The sequence below is a fragment of the Bubalus kerabau genome, chromosome 1 (assembly GCF_029407905.1).
Source record: "Bubalus kerabau isolate K-KA32 ecotype Philippines breed swamp buffalo chromosome 1, PCC_UOA_SB_1v2, whole genome shotgun sequence".
In the NCBI taxonomy this organism is placed as follows: Eukaryota; Metazoa; Chordata; class Mammalia; order Artiodactyla; family Bovidae; genus Bubalus; species Bubalus kerabau.
In genome coordinates this window covers 121,469,269-121,487,818 of record NC_073624.1, presented here as the reverse complement: position 1 = coordinate 121,487,818, position 18,550 = coordinate 121,469,269, and positions in this window count along the sequence as shown.

The following is an 18,550-nucleotide window of genomic DNA, read 5'->3' as shown; positions in this document are numbered from 1 at the left end:
CAAATGGCCCTTCCTTTTTCCATGTCAGAAATTTCCAGGAACCTAACCTAGTGATTTTAGGACAGAATAAATAAAAGTAAACCAAAGTTTAGTCTATCATTACAGTCAGCATCTACTAGCAACTTGAAATCTAGCAGATTCTTCTAACAATAAATAAGGAAATATTTATTTGGGGGGAATATATAGGGTTATATGATGGTGATAGAAGGGGAGAGTTCAGGTTCTTATCAAGCCATGTTATTATTTTAATAACAGTTATTATTTCCTCCTGGTCACTGTTTCTCATTTCTACCTGTATATCAGTATCTTTGGAGGAACTCTAAAAAATATCAGTGCCTCACTTCACAACAGAAAGTAAACCAGACACTCTAGGTGTGGGTTTCAGGACTCTTTACTTTTTAAAGTTTTCTTGGTGATTCAAATGTGTTGCTGATTTTTATAACAGCTACTCTGAACCATTCGTTCATTCAATTACTCAACAAGTGTGTATTGACCACCAACTATGTCCTGGGACTATTCTGAACACTGGAGATTTGGAGAAAAAAAAAAGGCTGGAGGACTATCATCAAAGGTCACAGCTGATGTTTGGACAGAGTGCAGGACCTGGGTCATATAGAACCTTGAAGAACTTTGGATTTTATTCAAGGTGCAATGGAAGGCCATGGATGGGGTGGGAGGGGAGAGGGTTAAGCACAGAAGTGATATGATCTGATTTATATTTTTAAAAGATCACTTTGGCCACCCCCTTGGAGAATATCATTAAAATGATGAGGTTTGAAGACAAAACAAACCATGAGTTTGGGGAACACAACAATAGAAACTATTAGACACTTGCTTTTATCATTGCCTTTGTCTCAGACCAACAGAGTGGTATGCCTGCTGTTTTAGAGTTATCATTCCTCTGGGCCACGTGTACATGAATTACTCCTGCACTAGTCCATTCAGTGAGCTCCCAGTATTTGGAGGAGACTACACATGACTTCCTTAGCTACTAGACAGAACTCACTTTCAGAGCACAGCTCACATTTCTCATCTTGATTGTGCATGACTGACTGCTTCCCAGCCCAAGCATTCACTCAGTAATAGGAGGATAAAAAGAATCTAAGAGATAACTCTCCCCAGCAGAGGCTTTATATGCTCATAGACTAACAATTTCTCCTTGCCAAATATTGTTCAGATTATATGTTCATTAAATGACATCACAGCAGCAGCATCTTTAGAATTTTTGCAAAATGGAGTTAAATGTTTACTCCATTTTACTATACCCTTAAAAGCACTTTAAATTTTAATTATTTAAAATAAATGCTTAAAATATGTATTATTGTGATCATAAGAGTAACCCTCCTGCCTAGCTTGATTCTATTTTCATGCTAATTATATAGAATGCTTACTAAGCAAAATATCCATGCAAACTGATTTTAGCTGGCTGCCCAGTGAGTATACATTTCCTTACATTTATTTACTATTTTTATCATTCATTAATTTATGTTTTAATTTATGAATAAGTAAGGAAAAAGTCAATATGTCATGGAATGTGAGCCAAAATACCTCCTTTTAAGCATGGTGCCAAAAACACTAGCTATTTGTTTGTCGGGGTCTCAGTCAAGTATTCATTCCACTTTGTAGAGCCCTCAGCTTTCTTTTCTGACACCTTAAAAGACAAAAAATAACAGATTAAAAGCAAAAAGTGTACATAAGGCTAAAACAGCAGACACAAACTCTACGTGTACAGATGTACAGCTACAGGGTAAGGGGAATAGTGGGGGAAAGGGCATTGGAGAAAGCGTTCTGAAAGAGAATGTAGAGCAGTGCAGATGAATGAGATTTCCAACAGAAGAATGAGATTTCTGATTTCACAGTTATGTCCAAGAGAATCCCTAAAGTCCTGCATTTCCGTTGTGAGTCAGAGCATAATGTTTCAATTCTTAAAAATATTAGCTTGTCTTTTCATCTGACGCCACCCATTGATAAGACTACTAAGGGAATTAATGGAATTATTCTTATTTCCTGAGCTTTTTGTCCCCTCTCAAAGGGTCAAGTTCCTAGAGGATGGTAATAAATGAACCATGATAGAGCAGTTTGTGGAAATTTTTACTTGACCTGTAACTTAGCTTTATAAATAATTCTAAACAGTCATAAAATGACTATGTTTGAAGGATAATTGCTCATTGAGGTAGCAAATAAACTCTCTCCACGCAATTCAGCAAGAATATAGTATCTAAAAAAGACTTTCATCTAAAATTATGGTCTCTAGATATCATTTTTGTATGCTTGGCTAATTGTATAACTTTATATTTTTAGAAAGTATACATTTTGAATATTTTAAAGGAAGAGGAAAAAAATAGTTACTTTAGTGATCCAGGATTTTTTATTTTATTTTTTATGAGAAAACAAAGGAAGAGGACCCAGGGAAAGAATTATTGAACTGGAAGATAAATCTAAAATTTTATAGTGTAGCTCAGAGAGTTAAAAGCAGGGAGCTATAAGAGATTCAGTTATGTGGAAGCTATGCTGAGAAAGCAATATATATATATATATATATATATATATATATATATATGCACACATATATATATATGCACACACACATAAAATGAGAATCATAGAAGAAAGATGACTTGATAATTTAATATCTGAAGCAGGACATATTACAGCATGAGATGAAAGAGGCAATGAGAAAATTAAAATTGTAATTTTTAAACATGTATTTATTAACCTATAAATTGAAGTGAAGTGAAAGTTGCTCAGTCGTGTCCAACTCTGCGACCCCATAGACTATACAGTCTATGGAATCCTCCAGACCAGAATACTGGAGTGGGCAGCCTTTCCCTTCTCCAGGGGATCCTCCCAACCCATGGATCGAACCCAGGTCTCCCACGTTGCAGGCGGATTCTTTACCAGCTGAGCCACAAGGGAAACTCAAAATTGGTTTCCCTTTAATTATTGATCTACAAAATAGTATTCTTGCCTGGAAAATCCCATGGACGGAGGAACCTGGTGGGCTACAGTCCATGGGGTCGCAAAGAGTCCGACACGACAGAGCGACTTCACTTTCACTTTCACTTTGAGGGGATATGTTCAGAGAACTCTCATCCTGATTCTTTTCCCTCCACTTCCCTTCCGTGCTCCCTCTGTGGGCAATCATTTTCATTAGTTTCTATTTTATCCTTTGGTCTCCTTTTCCACAAATGAGTGAATATGAATACATATCCCTATATCTCCTTATTTCTTATACACAGACGTATGATATTGCAACACACATTGCTTTTCCCTTAACAAGATAGCCTAGAAATCAATTCATAGCCAGGAATCAGCTCACAGAGATCTTCCTCATTCTTTCCTTACAGCTGCATAGTACCTCATAAGTGGACCATAGTTTATTTAACTCATGTTCCTTATTTGGACCCCCAATCTTTGCTATTGCAGATAACACCAACACATAAGCTTTGTGCATGCCATTTCACATTTGTGGAGGTGGAACTACAAGGTAGATTTCTAAATGTTGAGACTACAAGATCAACGGTTAATCAGAGATGTAGCTTTGTCAGATATTTCTAAATTCCCATCTGCAGAGGTTAGACATTTTTGCAAGCCTACAGCATTATATAAAAGGGCTTATTTTTTATAGTGCTGCCAACAAAACACATCATTAAAGCTTTCAGATATTTGTCAAACTGCAAGGTGAGGAATGATTTCTTAGAGCAGTTTAATTTATAGTTCTCTTATTTTCAGTTATTTATTTTTCTTTTTCTATAAACTGTCTTCATGTTTTTGCCCACTTTTCTATTGGATGCTTGATCTTTTTCCTCTTGATTGTAAATAGCTCTTTACATATAATGGAAATTAGCACTTTTCAGTTCAGTTCATTCAGTCTCTCAGTCGTGTCCGACTCTTTGTGACCCCATGGACTGCAGCACACCAGGCCTCCCTGTCCATCACCAACTCCCAGAGTTTACTCAAACTCATGTCCATTGAGTCAGTGATGCCATCCAACCATCTCATCCTCTGTCGTCCCCTTCTCCTCCTGCCTTCAGTCTTTCCCAGAATCAGGGTCTGTTCAAATGAGTCAGCCCTTCACATAAGGTGGCCAAAGTATTGGAGTTTCAGCTTTAACATCAGTCCTTCCAATGAACACTCAGGACTGATCTCTTTTAGGATGGACTGGTTGGACCTCCTTGCAGTCCAAGGGACTCTCAAGTCTTTTCCAACACCACAGGTCAAAAGCATCAATTCTTTAGCATTCAGCTTTCTTTATAGTCCAATTCTCACATCCATACACGACCACTGGAAAAACCATAGCCTTGACTAGACAGACCTTTGTTGGCAAAGTAATGTCTCTGCTTTTTAATATGCTGTCTAGGTTGGTCATAACTTTCCTTCCAAGGAGTTAAGCCAACTTTTTCACTCTCCTCTTTCACTTTCATCAAGAGGCTCTTTAGTTCTTCTTCACTTTCTGCCATAAGGATGATGTCATCTGCATATCTGAGGTTATTGATATTTTTCCCAGCAATAGCACTTTTAAGTTGTGAATATTTTCTCCAGCTTATTCTTCATCTTTTGACTTTAATAGTGGCTCTCTTTTTTATACTACTTCTTACATAGACAACAGTATGGGTATATCTCAGGCCAAAATTCTTTACTTTTATGTAAAAATTAGATGTATTAATTTTTACTGCTTCTGTATTTTATGAAATAGTTTTTAAAAATTTCTTTACTTCTAGATTATTAAAGAATGGAATGGTTCTTTTTGCTGCTTATGCTTTCTTTTTTAAGATTCACTTAGAATTATTATGGTATAGTGTGAAGTGAAGATATACTTTTATTCTTTATCAAGTGCTGTCCAATTGCTCCAACAGAATTTACTAAAACTCATTTTTCCCCATAGTGATTTGAGATGCCACCTTTACCATAAACTAGTCAGATGGACTTCAGGGTGTTTGTGGAATTTCTATTCTATTTGTATCATATTATCAATTGTTTTAATTATTACTATTCATTTTGCTGCATACTTATTTTTTGCATATGAATTTTAGACTAATTCATCTAGCTCCAAAAAAATGCTTTTTGATATTCATATTCAGATTGCATTAAATGTGCATACTAATGAGGTAATTGACATAATTATAATATTGAATCTTCTACTCCAAGAACAAGAGTTATCTATTTTTTCAAGCCTTATTTGTGTTTTTCAAGCATTTTCAAGTTTTCTTCATACAGATTTTAAACATTTTATGTGAAATTTTATCCTTAAGTATTATATCTTTTTTGTTTCTATTATAAATGCAATCTTTCCCTCTATCTTTTAACCCCATTTGATATTGTTATTGTTTAGTTTCCATCTCTTTTGCAATCCCATGGACTGTAGCCTTCCAGATTCTCTGTCTGTGGGATTTCCCCAGGCAAGAATACTTGAGTAGCTTGCCATTTCCTTCTCTAGGGTATCTTCCTCATCCAAGGATCAAACCCATGTCTCCTGCATTGCAGGTGGATTCTGTACCACTGAGCCACCTGCGGAGCCCGTTTGACCACATATTGTTTGGTAATATGAAGACTAATGGTTTCTCTATTCTCACATTTTATAGTCTGTTTCCTCTGCAAATTCTGTTACTGAGTATGTTAGCTTTAGCATTGATTTTCTTGAGTTTCTTCATTAAGTAAGATATTGAATTGAGGGAACCAGCTAAGGGAATATCCACAGACTTCTATTTTATTATGTTCTGTTTTTTCAGGAAAGGGCATTTAACTTTACTCAAGGAATTTTTTTGGTGTCTATGGAGATAATTATATGATTTTTCTCATTATTTGTAGATTAAATATTTGTATACTATGTACATTCATGCATAGATTTATGTGTGTGTCTTTCATTAACTTGATCAAAAGCACACACATACACACACAATGGAACTGACCAAATTAAATATCAGAGTCGGATCTGTCTGAATCAAACACTAACAGAAAACATCTCCCTCTCCAGATGGGAGAGAAAGCAGTGATTACAGCAGCTACGTTTCCAAGCATAAGACTTTATTTTAAAATGTAGCTGTAAAAATTATTAAAGAAAATTAATAAACAATATATGCTTTTTGATAAATAATTTTGTATGTATACAATGGAAAACTATAAAGCAATGAAAAGTAACCATCTACAACTACACTAGAAAGTGTGACTAAATTTCATAAACATAACATGGAGTGATCAAAGGCAGACGCAAAGTAGTATATACTGATAAATTCCATTTATATTGAGTACAAAAATGGGAAAAATGAAGTATGCTTTTAGAAGTCACTAATAGCATCACCCTCACACTGATGACTCAAAAGGAGCAGAAAAGGGGCTTCTGAATTAATGGAAGTAGTGGAGTAAAGTTCTGTGTCCCAATCTGAGTACTAGGGTGTTCAGTTTCTGAAAATTCTTTAAGCTGTACACTTACTGATTTTTTGGCTAACAAAGTACTTAAAAGGTAGAGACTTAAAAGAGCAATGAATCACTATTATATAATTTCTTTGGGCTAGAAATTGGTGAAAGCCTTAGCTAGGTAGTTCTGGTTCAAGATCTCTCATCAAGAGAGTTAAGTTTGAATGCAATAGTCATCTAAAGGCTGGATGGGGCTGAGGGATCTGCTTCTAAGAAGGTTTACTCACAGACTGTTAGTGAGAGGCCTCAGTTCCTCACCACACAGATGTCTCCAGAGGGATGCTTGAGTGTCCTCACAATCTGGCACCTGGCTTCTTCCAGATAGTAGTTCAGGGCAGGGAGGAAGCCACAGTGCTTTTTACAATCTGCTTTCAGAAGTCACACACTATCACTTCTACAGCTTTCTATTCATTAGAGTGAGTCACTACATCCGCACAATCAAGGGGAGCAGAACTGGACTTTACATTTGGAGAAAGGAGTAGTAGAGAATTTGTAGACTTGCTTTAAAAGCCTCACATTTGTAGGGACTTTAGGAAGGTCATAGAGACAACTGCCATATTTAAAGTGGGTAACCAACAAGGACCTACTGTGTAGCCCTATGCTCAGTGGGCTCTGCTCAATGGCATGAGGTAGCCTGGATGGGAGGGGAGTTTGGGAGAGAATGGATACGTGTATCTGTATGGCTGAGTCCCTTCACTGTTCACCTGAAACTACCACAACATTGTTAATCGGCTATACTCCAGAACAAAACAAAAAGTTTAAAGCTTGGGGAAAAAAACAAACTTACACTTGTAGTTTTTTTTTTTTTTAGTTGTTTTTTTTTTTTATGTATACCATTCTTTGAGTAGATGGTAAAACAATACAATTTTAAAATTAATACTCTTTCAACTTATACAAGGCTGTATGTCAATTATATCTCAATAAAACTGGAAATAAAGGCTTTAAGCCTAAAAAATAAATAAAATTTTTAAATAAATAAAAAGTTTATTTCAAATGAGCACTGTTATGGAGAAGCGCTTCTTCCCCATATCTGATATTTCTTTTGTATTTAGGGACCCCTGTTAGTTTAATTCTGGAGGGCTCTCTGCATGCCACCCCCAGACCCTCTTCAACATCAAGCTATCCTACAGCCATCCCCTCTCCAGAGAAGGTAGAGCGATTCATCTGGTGGTAAATTAGAAAATAATACACTGGGCCTCCTTGGCTTACCTCCTCCTTTTCCCCTTTAGAAGCCAGCATTCATCTCAGCTTACTTCATGGCTGTATTTTATAGTTTGGGGAATGTTATCTCAAACCCAACTTTTGGTGTATATGCTTTGGGAGTAGAATTTATAAACTGGGAGTAGACCCAATTTTCTTATAGGGCTTGTATTCATGGGCCATGGATTTAAATATGTGGGGAGGGAATGCTCCTTTGGCAGTTCATAAAACCCTACTTACAGTATGCCAAGAGGGTTTTTACTATGGCATGACTGGAATTTAACTGCTGCAGCTTGACCTTGGCAGGTGGTTAACACTTTCGGCGATATTGTCCACAGGTTAGTGGCTGTTTCATAGAAGCACGACAGTCTTTGGACCATGGAGGCCTCAGCAAAGGCATGGGGGTGGAAGGACCTGGCATGGGCCGAGGAGGTGCAGTGCAGATCTCAGGAAAGATGTTTGCCATCAGCCCATCCTAAGCCAAATGGTGGAGCTTTCATAGCACAGGCTGCTGTGCTTACTCCACAGGCACACCTGAGGCAAAGATTCAAGTCTAAAGAAAAGACAGTCATTGCACGTTAGACAACAGAAGACAGAATCATGTTTGCTGCTTTCTTCATTATGACTTATTTGTTTCTGGCTGTGCTGGGTCTGCCTTACTGCAGGGCTTTTCTCCAGTTGTGGCCACTCTCTAGCTGTGGTACATGGGCTTCTCATGGTGGTGGCTTCTCTTGTTTTGGTGCACAGGCCTCAGAGCACATGGGCTTCAGTGGTTGTAGTGCGTGGGCTCACTAGTTGCAACTCCCGGGCCCTAGAGCACAGGTTCAGTAGCTGTGGTACACGGACTTAGTTGCTCCAAGGCACATGGGATCTTCCCGGACCAGGAATCAAACCCACGTCTCCTGCATTGTCAGGTGGATTCTGTACCCCTTGAGCCACCAAGGATTCCCTGCTTGCTGCTTTCAATGCAAGATTTCTTAAGTTCTTTACATGCTACCAAACACTAAGGAGATTATAACTATGAATTATTAGAGCCAGTCTGTAGGAAGGCAGTCATTCCATATTAGACAATAGAAGACAGAATAATGTTTGATAAGCTACCCCAACTTTCACTCTGAAATAAGGCTGAGATGGAACCCATGGAAAAACTAATGTTGAATTTATAAAGCTTATCCACAGGCTCAAGAGTAGAAAATATTTAGCAGTTACTGGGCACATTTCAAGGTGACATTTAGGAGTTACTGGGCACATGTCAAGGTGACATTTAGGAGTTACTGGGCATATTGTAGGTGTATGCAGGTGCTCTGATGGGAACATGCTTGACAAAATTTTTGGAATTCAACAACACACAGAAAAGTTACTGAGCAACTAACACTTTCTTTCACTTTCTCTCGTGGTCCAGTGGTTAAGAATTCACCTTCCAAAGCAGGGCACACAGGTTTGCTCTCTGGTCAGGGAACTAAGATCTCCACAGGCCACAGAACAACTGAGCCCACCTTCTAGAGCCTGAAGTCCATGACCCAAAAAGCCCCTGTCCTTCACTGAAGAGCCCTTGTGCCTCAACTAAGACCTGATGTAGCTGAATATATTAATAAATAAAGATTTTTAAAAAGGGGGTACTAGGAGCAGAAACTGGTTCTCACTGAATTCCTCTAAAGACATGGTTCTCAACTGCAGTGCACATCAATTAATTCAAAATCTCAAGAGATTGGAGCCAGGCATTGGTACTGAGATATCAACTTGGAATAAAGTATGCAAAGTGCCTAGCCTTGAACCTGACAAATAGCTGGTGTCTCCTAGATAGATGATGGTGCCTGTCCCAGTTTCCATCTCTGTATGATGTGGTCTTTCCTTTTCCTAGGATGATTGGGTAAGTTTCTCAAAGAATTTTAATTATTTTACCAACATTTTTTTCACAACAGGTAATTCAACACTTCAGTTTAACCCAACCATCTCAGAAAAGCTTATTTGAATAACTATTTTTCTTTGGAGACTTAGCAGTCTTGTAATCCCAGCACCATTCTTTCTTTTTCCCCTTTCTCATTTGTTTAACCAGGACACATATTACTACCATTTAACCATAAAGATATAGGATAATTATATATAAGAGTAATCTGAGCATAAGGAAATAACATGTCTGCTTTATGTGTCTCTAATATTTCTGTTTCCAAGATATTTTTAGACTTTATATGGCTGGATGCTGCCCAGGAAAGTTGGTTATTCCATCAGAAATTTTCTCTTTCTATCTAAGTATTTTTAGATCTTTAGATCTTTGGAAAGTACTTTCCAAAATCCAGAATTTTAACCACTGGGGGATAATTAATGAGGATAGAAATGGTATTGGGATTTTAGCCAGCATCACACAAAGCCAGACCCACAGCCTGACAGCTCCAGCTTCCAGACCCATGAGACTGTGCTTTTCCCAGGTCACCTAGACTTCACATCTTAATGCTCTTTATACACATTTGATGCTCATTTTAATTCTTAGTACTTATTGGGCTTAGTTTTCTTTGACTTGCCTGTCTCTAGATAAGACTTTCTCTTTTAGTTATGAAAAAAAAAGAGGTTCGATTGCCAATTATTATAGCTTCCAGGTATGAACTTATTAATGATTTCTTGCATGTTTATGACATTCCTGACCGTTTCCATGTGCTGTGACCCTAACCTTTTTCCAAATTGCAATTTCTTCAGAGAACAACATGTTCTGTTGGAATCACTTGAAATAATGTCACAAATTACTCTTGGAGGTATCCTGAGCCAGGTGCAATGTCATGTTCACCTCAGTTTGTTATTGCTCTTGGCTTTGACACAACTGAGGCTCAGTTCAGTTCAGTTCAGTTCAGTCGCTCAGTCGTGTCCGACTCTTTGTGATCCCATGAATTGCAGCACGCCAGGCCTCCCTGTCCATCACCAACTCCCAGAGTTCACTCAGACTCACGTCCATCGAGTCGGTGATGCCATCCAGCCATCTCATCCTCTGTTGTCCCCTTCTCCTCCTGCCCCCAATCCCTCCCAGCATCAGAGTCTTTTCCAATGAGTCAACTCTTCGCATCAGGTGGCCACAGTACTGGAGTTTCAGCTTTAGCATCATTCCTTCCAAAGAACACCCAGGGCTGATCTCCTTTAGAATGGACTGGTTGGATCTCCTTGCAGTCCAAGGGACTCTCAAGAGTCTTCTCGAACATCACAGTTCAAAAGCATCAATTCTTCGGCGCTCAGCTTTCTTCACAGTCCAACTCTCACATCCATACATGACCACAGGAAAAACCATAGCCTTGACTAGACGGACCTTTGTTGGCAAAGTAATGTCTCTCCTTTTGAATATGCTATCTAGGTTGGTCATAACTTTTCTTCCAAGGAGTAAGCGTCTTTCAATTTCATGGCTGCAGTTATCATCTGCAGTGATCTTGGAGCCCAAAATAATAAAGTCAGCCACTGTTTCCCCATCTATTTCCCATGAAGTGATGGGACCAGATGCCATGATCTTCGTTTTCTGAATGTTGAGCTTAAGCCAACTTTTTCACTCTCCTCTTTCATTCTCCTCTTTCATCAAGAGGCTTTTTAATTCCTCTTCACTTTGTGCCATAAGGGTGGTGTCATCTGCATATCTGAGGTTATTGATATTTCTCCCAGCAATCTTGATTCCAGCCTGTGCTTCATCCAGCCCAGTGTTTCTCATGATGTACTATGCATATAAGTTAAATAAGCAGAGTGACAATATATAGCCTTGACGTACTCCTTTTCCTATTTGGAACCAGTCTGTTGTTCCATGTCCAGTTCTAACTGTTCCTTCATGACCTGCATATAGGTTTCTCAAGAGGCAGATCAGGTGGTCTGGTATTCCCATCTCTTTCAGAATTTTCCACATTTTCTTCTGATCCACACAGTCAAAGGCTTTGGCATAGTCAATAAAGCAGAAATAGATGTTTTTCTGGAACTCTCTTGCTTTTTCAATGATCCAGCAGATGTTGGCAATTTGATCTCTGGTTTCTCTGCCTTTTCTAAAACCAGCTTGAACATCTCAGATCATATTAAATAGACACAACTTATCCACATCTCACCTTACTGGCAAAGCTAATTGACGTTTCTCTCCATTTGATGCATGCTGTTTAACATCACAATGAGCTCTGGATTACATCCCTTTTCATTCACTGTCATTCCATGCAGCTCGATTCCTGGCCTATTATTCCTTCCTTGTTTTCTTGGTTCTGTAACTTAACATGATCACTGGATAGCAGCCTTGGAAAAAGATTTTGAGCAAATTTATCATTCTGTGGAGGAGCTGGTGTCAAAATCCATTTCAAAAATTCAGATCTTTGAAGATGAATTCCATGATGGCTCCAAACTTTCTTTGAAGTGTAAAGAAGCTTCATAATCAAAACCAAAACTTGGTAAGTGAGTATTTAATGATAATGCTAGGTCTACTTATTCTTATAATGATGATATTATAGCTCCTAACACTTATTGAGTAGTAACTGTAGCATACATTCTAAATATTTTGTATGCATTGATTGCCTCATTTAATCTCACAATAGCCATCTCCTTGGTTTTCAGATGAGGCACAGAGAAAGTAAGTAACATGTTCAAAATAACTCAATGACTAGACATTGAAGCCATGATTGGAACTTGGACATACCTGATTCCAGATTCTATAGTTCTTAATCACCACCCATTGTTATAAGAAAGAGGAGATCAAAGTGATCAACTAAACAAATTCTTCTCAGGAAAGAGGACAAGATATTTTAATCTCCAGGTATCTTTTGGAATCAAGTTAATTGGTTGTAAGTCATAGGATCTGTCAACTTTCATTTATGTATGTGGCAACTTTAATGTTTTTAAAAATGCAAACACTGTATCTTCTTTCATTTAATAAACATTAGTTGGGTAAGCTTCTGTCAGGAGGTACCATGCTATGTGTGGCTAAGGCATAAAGTTAAAAGACACATTCATTGCCTCAGTTCAGTTCAGTTCAGTCGCTCAGTCATGTCTGACTCTTTGTGACCCCATGAATCGCAGCACACCAGGCCTCCCTGTCCATCACCAACTCCCGGAGTTCACTCAGACTCACGTCCATCGAGTCAGTGATGCCATCCAGCCATCTCATCCTCTGTCGTCCCCTTCTCCTCCTGCCCCTAGTCCCTCCCAGCATCAAAGTCTTTTCCAATGAGTCAACTCTTCGCATGAGGTGGCCACAGTACTGGAGTTTCAGCTTTAGCATCATTCCATCCAAAGAAATCCCAGGGCTGATCTCCTTCAGAATGGACTGGTTGGATCTCCTTGCAGTCCAAGGGACTCTCAAGAGTCTTCTCCAACACCACAGTTCAAAAGCATCAATTCTTTGGCACTCAGCTTTCTTCACAGTCCAACTCTCACATCCATACATGACCACTGGAGAAAGCATAGCCTTGACTAGATGAACCTTGTTGGCAAAGTAATGTCTCTGCTTTTCAATATGCTATCTAGGTTGGCTCAGTTGCTCCCTATAAAATAAAAGCAGCAGGCACAGAAACAGAACCTTGAAATACAAAGTGATAAATGTTATGATGGGGGTGTTCACAAAGCATAAGGCTGAAGGAAAGGAGACCACTCCCATTTGGGTTTGTGATAATATGTCAACATACTCTGATGTTCAGTTGTTACCCTCAACAATGTAAATACTCTGGAAAGAATCTAAAACTCTGTTTCTTAAATAAATAAGTTTTCCAAGAGATATACTATAGTGTTGTAATTTAAGAATGTACATTGTAGAGCCACAGTAGCTGGATTTGAATCCTAGTTCCATTAATTTTAAGCAACTTACTAAACCTTCCTGTGGTTCAGTTTCCTTATCTATAAAATGAGGATAACAATTTAAATAATGGAATTGTTGTGAGAATTGAATGAGTTTTAAATAATATATGTGAATCTTTAGAGTATCAGACCCCAATCTTTCTGGCAAAAGGGACTGGTTTCATGGGAGACACTTTTTCCAGGGACCAAGTTGGGGTTTCCAGGGACCATGGTTTCAGGATGATTCAAGTGCATTACATTTATTGTGCACTTTATTTCTATTATTATTACATTAGCTCCACTTCAGGTCATCAGGCATCAGATCCCAGAGATTGGGGACACTTGCCTTAGAGCATTACCTAACATATAATAAGCACTATATTATTAACTATTTTTATTATAATTATAAATAAAATTGATAAATATAAAAATCTTTATAAAATAAAAATGGATAATTTTCTTCAAATGGACAGGTGCTATTAGTGACAATATATACTTCAGTTCAGCTCAGCTCAGTCGTGTCCAACTCTTTGCTACCCCACAGACTACAACACACCAGGCCTCCCTGTCCATCAGCAATTCCTGGAGTTTACTCAAACTCATGTCCGTTGAGTCAGTGATGCCATCCAACCATCTCATCCTCTGTCATCCCCATCTCCTTCCACCTTCAATCTTTCCCAGCATCAGGGTCTTTTCAAATGAGTCGGTTCTTTGCATCAGGTGGCCAAAGTATTGGAGTTTCAGCTTCAACATCAGTCTTTCCAATGAATATTCAGGACTGATTTCCTTTAGGATGGACTGGTTGGATTTCCTTGCAGTCCAAGGGACTCTTAAGAGTCTTCTCCAACACCACAGTCCAAAAGCATCAATTCTTTGGCACTCAGCTTTCTTTATAGTCCAACTCTCACATCCATACATGACTACTGAAAAACCATAGCTTAGACTAGACAAACCTTTGATGGTAAAGTAATGTCTCTGCTTTATAATATTGAGCCTCTAATATATTCTAGGCACCTTGCCAGGGTCTGGGGGACAAATTCAAGTCTGTAACTTGGGAATACTCAATAAGCTTATAATAAAAAGAAAGCAAAAAAAAAAAAAACCAGGTAAGTGATATATAAATATAATATGTAATGGGAAAACGCAGATGAATGGAAAAATTAATTCAATCCTGATAGATCTAAAAATGCTTCGCTGACATTTGAGCCAGATCTTGGAAGGAATCTGTGGGCTTCCCTGATAGCTCAGTGGTAAAGACTCTGCCTGCAGTTCAGAAGACCCCTGTCGAATTCCTGGGTCACGAAGATGTGCTGGAGAAGGGAAAGGCTACCCACTCCAGTATTCTTGGACTTCTCTTGTGGCTCAGCTGGTAGAGAATCCACCTGCAATGTGGGAGACCTGGGTTCGATCCATGGGTTGGGACGATCCCCTAGAAAAGGGAAAGGCTACCAACTCCAGTATTCTGGCCTGGAGAATTCCATGGACTGTGTACTCCGTGGGGTTGCAAAGAGTTGGACACGACTGAGCCACTTTCACTTCACTTCACTTTGGAAGGAATCCAACCAAAGAGTACTGAGGTCATTCCAGGATTAGGGAGCAGCGTGGAAAAGAAATGAAAGGATAACAGAAGAACAAAGTTGAAAGCTTATGGGCTGCTAATGAAGCAGTGTCTGGAGATGAGCAAGGAAAAGGAGAATTAGTTTTTTACCAAAAGACTTGTAGTCATGTCCAAACTAGGAAGAACGTGATGGAACATGATAACATCTGCATTTTAGAAATATTCCTGTTTGCATTGCAATGGGGAATGTATTTGAAGACAGTAAAAGGTAGAAAATTCATCAAGAGATTACTGTGATGATCTTAGTGAGAAATGATGATGACTTCAACCAGGGCCATGACTAAGGAAAGAGGAAGAGAGAAGATAGAATAAAAGTATCAAAAAGGCACAGGGACCGATTAACATGGTAGATAAAGAGATGCACTGTAGGATGTCTAGAAGCATCCCTGTCTTCTGCCCACTAGATGCCAGTAACACTCCCTTTCGACCCCAGTTGGGACAGCCAAAAAATGTCTTCAGGAATTTATGCCCTTACGGGCAAATGGCCTCCAGTTAAGAACAACTGCTCTAAAGTCTTCTCTGTCTCTAAAACACAATGAGTATTTATCGAAACAGAAAGAAACCAGGAAACTTTGTGTAATCTCACATGAAAATTTTAAATCTTACTTATACTTTCCACAATTCTCATACCCTTTATCAAAAAGTTCAGCACCAATGTGCTTGCTTTTTAAATCTCCTATTGCTATGGCAGTCTTCTCAGTCCAATCCTTGCCTTGCAAAGACTAGGCTTGTATCAGTAGAAACTACAATTCCCAAGCTCCCTTGCTTTCTGGCTTCTGGTAAGGTCAGCCAATGGAAGGCACCAACAGAAGGCTAGAGAGAGGAAGAGGAAAGAAACCAGGGCACTTCCCTCTTTCTCTGTTCTGACAGCAGCTGCTGAGTCACCTTCATGTCTCCTACCAGACAGTCTTTTTTCTATGTCCCTGCCATGGTTCCATCTTCCAACGTGTGGCCCAAGATTCTGGCTTCTGGTTACAATTTCTCCATCCCTCTAGTTCTACAAGTGGTAGCAATATCCTACTGTTCTGAATTTCTGGTTTACCTTATCATCCCATTTGACTTCTTACTTCTTCTATCGCCCACTTGTGCAAGCAGTTGCTATGCACTAAATTGTATGCCCCTCCAACCCCAAATTCATATGTTTGTACCCTAACCCTCAGTGTGGCTCTATTTGTAATAACAAAGTAATTAAGGTTAAATGAGGGCTTCCCAGGTGGCACTAGTGGTAGAGAACCTGCCTGCCAATGCAGGAGATATAAGAGAAACAGTTCCAAACCCTGGATTGGGAAGATCCCTTGGAGTAGGAAATGGCAACCTATTCCAGAATGCTTGCTGTAGAATCCCATGGACAGAGGAGCCTTGCAAGATACAGTCCATGTGGTTTGCAAAGAGTCGGACGCGACTGGAGCACCTTAGTGTGCATGCACAATGTTAAATGAGATCATAAAGATGAAGCCCAAATCTGATAGGATTAGTGTCCTTTGATGATGAAACACTAGAGAACTCACTCTCTCTTGCTGTCATGTGAGAAAAAGTGAACAGGTGGCTGATTGCAAGCTAGAAGAGAGCTCTCACCAGGAACAGCATCTGCCAAGAATTTGATCTTGAGCCTCCAGAATTGTGAGACTATTAATTTCTGCTGCTTAAGTCACTCAGTCTATGGTATTTTGTTGTGGCAGCCTGAGTTAACTAAAACATCAGTTCCCATATTATGTGACTATTTCCATTGTTTGAAATAGCTGTGCCTAACCTGACTGATTATACAGTGGAAGTGAGAAATAGATTTAAGGGACTAGATCTGATAGACAGAGTGCCTGATGAACTATGCACGGAGGTTCGTGACATTGCACAGGAGACAGGGATCAAGACCAGCCCCCAAAAAAAGAAATGCAAAAAAGCCAAATTGCTGTCTGAAGCTGTCTGTGAAATATTTATATTTCAAAAATAGCTGTGAAAAGAAGGGACATGAAAAGCAAAGGAGAAAAGGAAAGATATACCCATTTGAATGCAGAGTTCCAAAGAATAGCAAGGAGAGATAAGAAAGCCTTCCTCAGTGATTAATGCAAAGAAATGGAGGAAAACAATAGAATGGGAAAGACTAGAGATTTCTTCAAGAAAATTAGAGATACCAAGGGAACATTTCATGCAAAGATGGGCTCAATAAAAGACAGAAATGGTATGGACCTAACAGAAGCAGAAGATAAAAAGAAGAGATGGCAAGAATACACAGAAGAACTATACAAAAAAAGATCTTCATGACCCAGATAATCACGATAGTGTGATCATTCACCTGGAATGTGAAGTCAAGTGGGCCTTAGAAAGCATCACTACAAACAAAACTAGTGGAGGTGATGAAATTCCAGTGAAGCTATTTCAAATCCTAAAAGATGATGCTGTGAAAGTGTTTCACTCAATATACCAGCAAATTGGAAAACTCAGCAGTGGCCACAGGACTGGAAAAGATCAGTTTTCATTCCAATTTCAAAAAAAGGCAATGCCAAAGAATGCTCAAACTACTGTACAATTGCACTCATCTCACATGCTAGTAAAGTAATGCTCAAAATTCCCCAAGCCAGGCTTCAGCAATATGTGATCTGTGAACTTCCAGATGTTCAAGCTGGTTTTAGAAAAGGCAGAGGAACCAGAGATCAAATTGCCAACATCTGCTGGATCACTGAAAAAGCAAGAGAGTTCCAGAAAAACATCTATTTCTGCTTTATTGACTATGCCAAAGCCTTTGACTCTGTGGATCACAAGAAACTATGGAAAATTCTGAAAGAGAGGGGAATACCAGACCACCTGACCTGCCTCTTGAGAAACCTATATGCAGGTCAGGAAGCAACAGTTAGAACTGGACATGGAAAAACAGACTGGTTCCAAATAAGAAAAGGAGTACGTCAAGGCTGTATATTGTCACCCTACTTATTTAACTTATATGCAGAGTACATCATGAGAAACACTGGGCTGGAAGAAGCACAAGCTGGAATCAAGATTGCTGGGAGAAATATCAATAACCTCAGATATGCAGATGACACCTGCCACTTAAGAAAGAGATTAAAAATGCCTGACACTTGTAGCCTGTTTCCTCTGTTCGGAGACCCCTGGCCTTCCTGCCTGTTACCCTCTCAGCAACGAGAATAAACTAAAGTGACATGAAACAATACAGATGAATCTCACAAAATGTTGAGCAAAAGAAGCTAGAATGCAGACTTTACTTTCTATTTGTAGAAAGTTCAAGAAGGAGCAAAATAAATCGATGGTCATAGAAATTAGGAGAATGGTTACCTTTAGGGAGGTATTTGCTGAAGGGTAGTGGTGTATTGATAAATGTTTAACAACCAGTACTCCAAAAGAATGCCCTGATCTTACAGAATTTCTGTGATGTAAATACTTAAGTACTCCCACAATGGTGGATTTCAAGGTGCTAATGTGATGTCACTAAGCACAAAGATGGGAAGAGATGTATATGTACATGTATAGATTTTGCTCTGACAAGTGAGTTGTCTACTACAAACTAGCACATACCAAAAGCATTGCGGTAACTTGAAC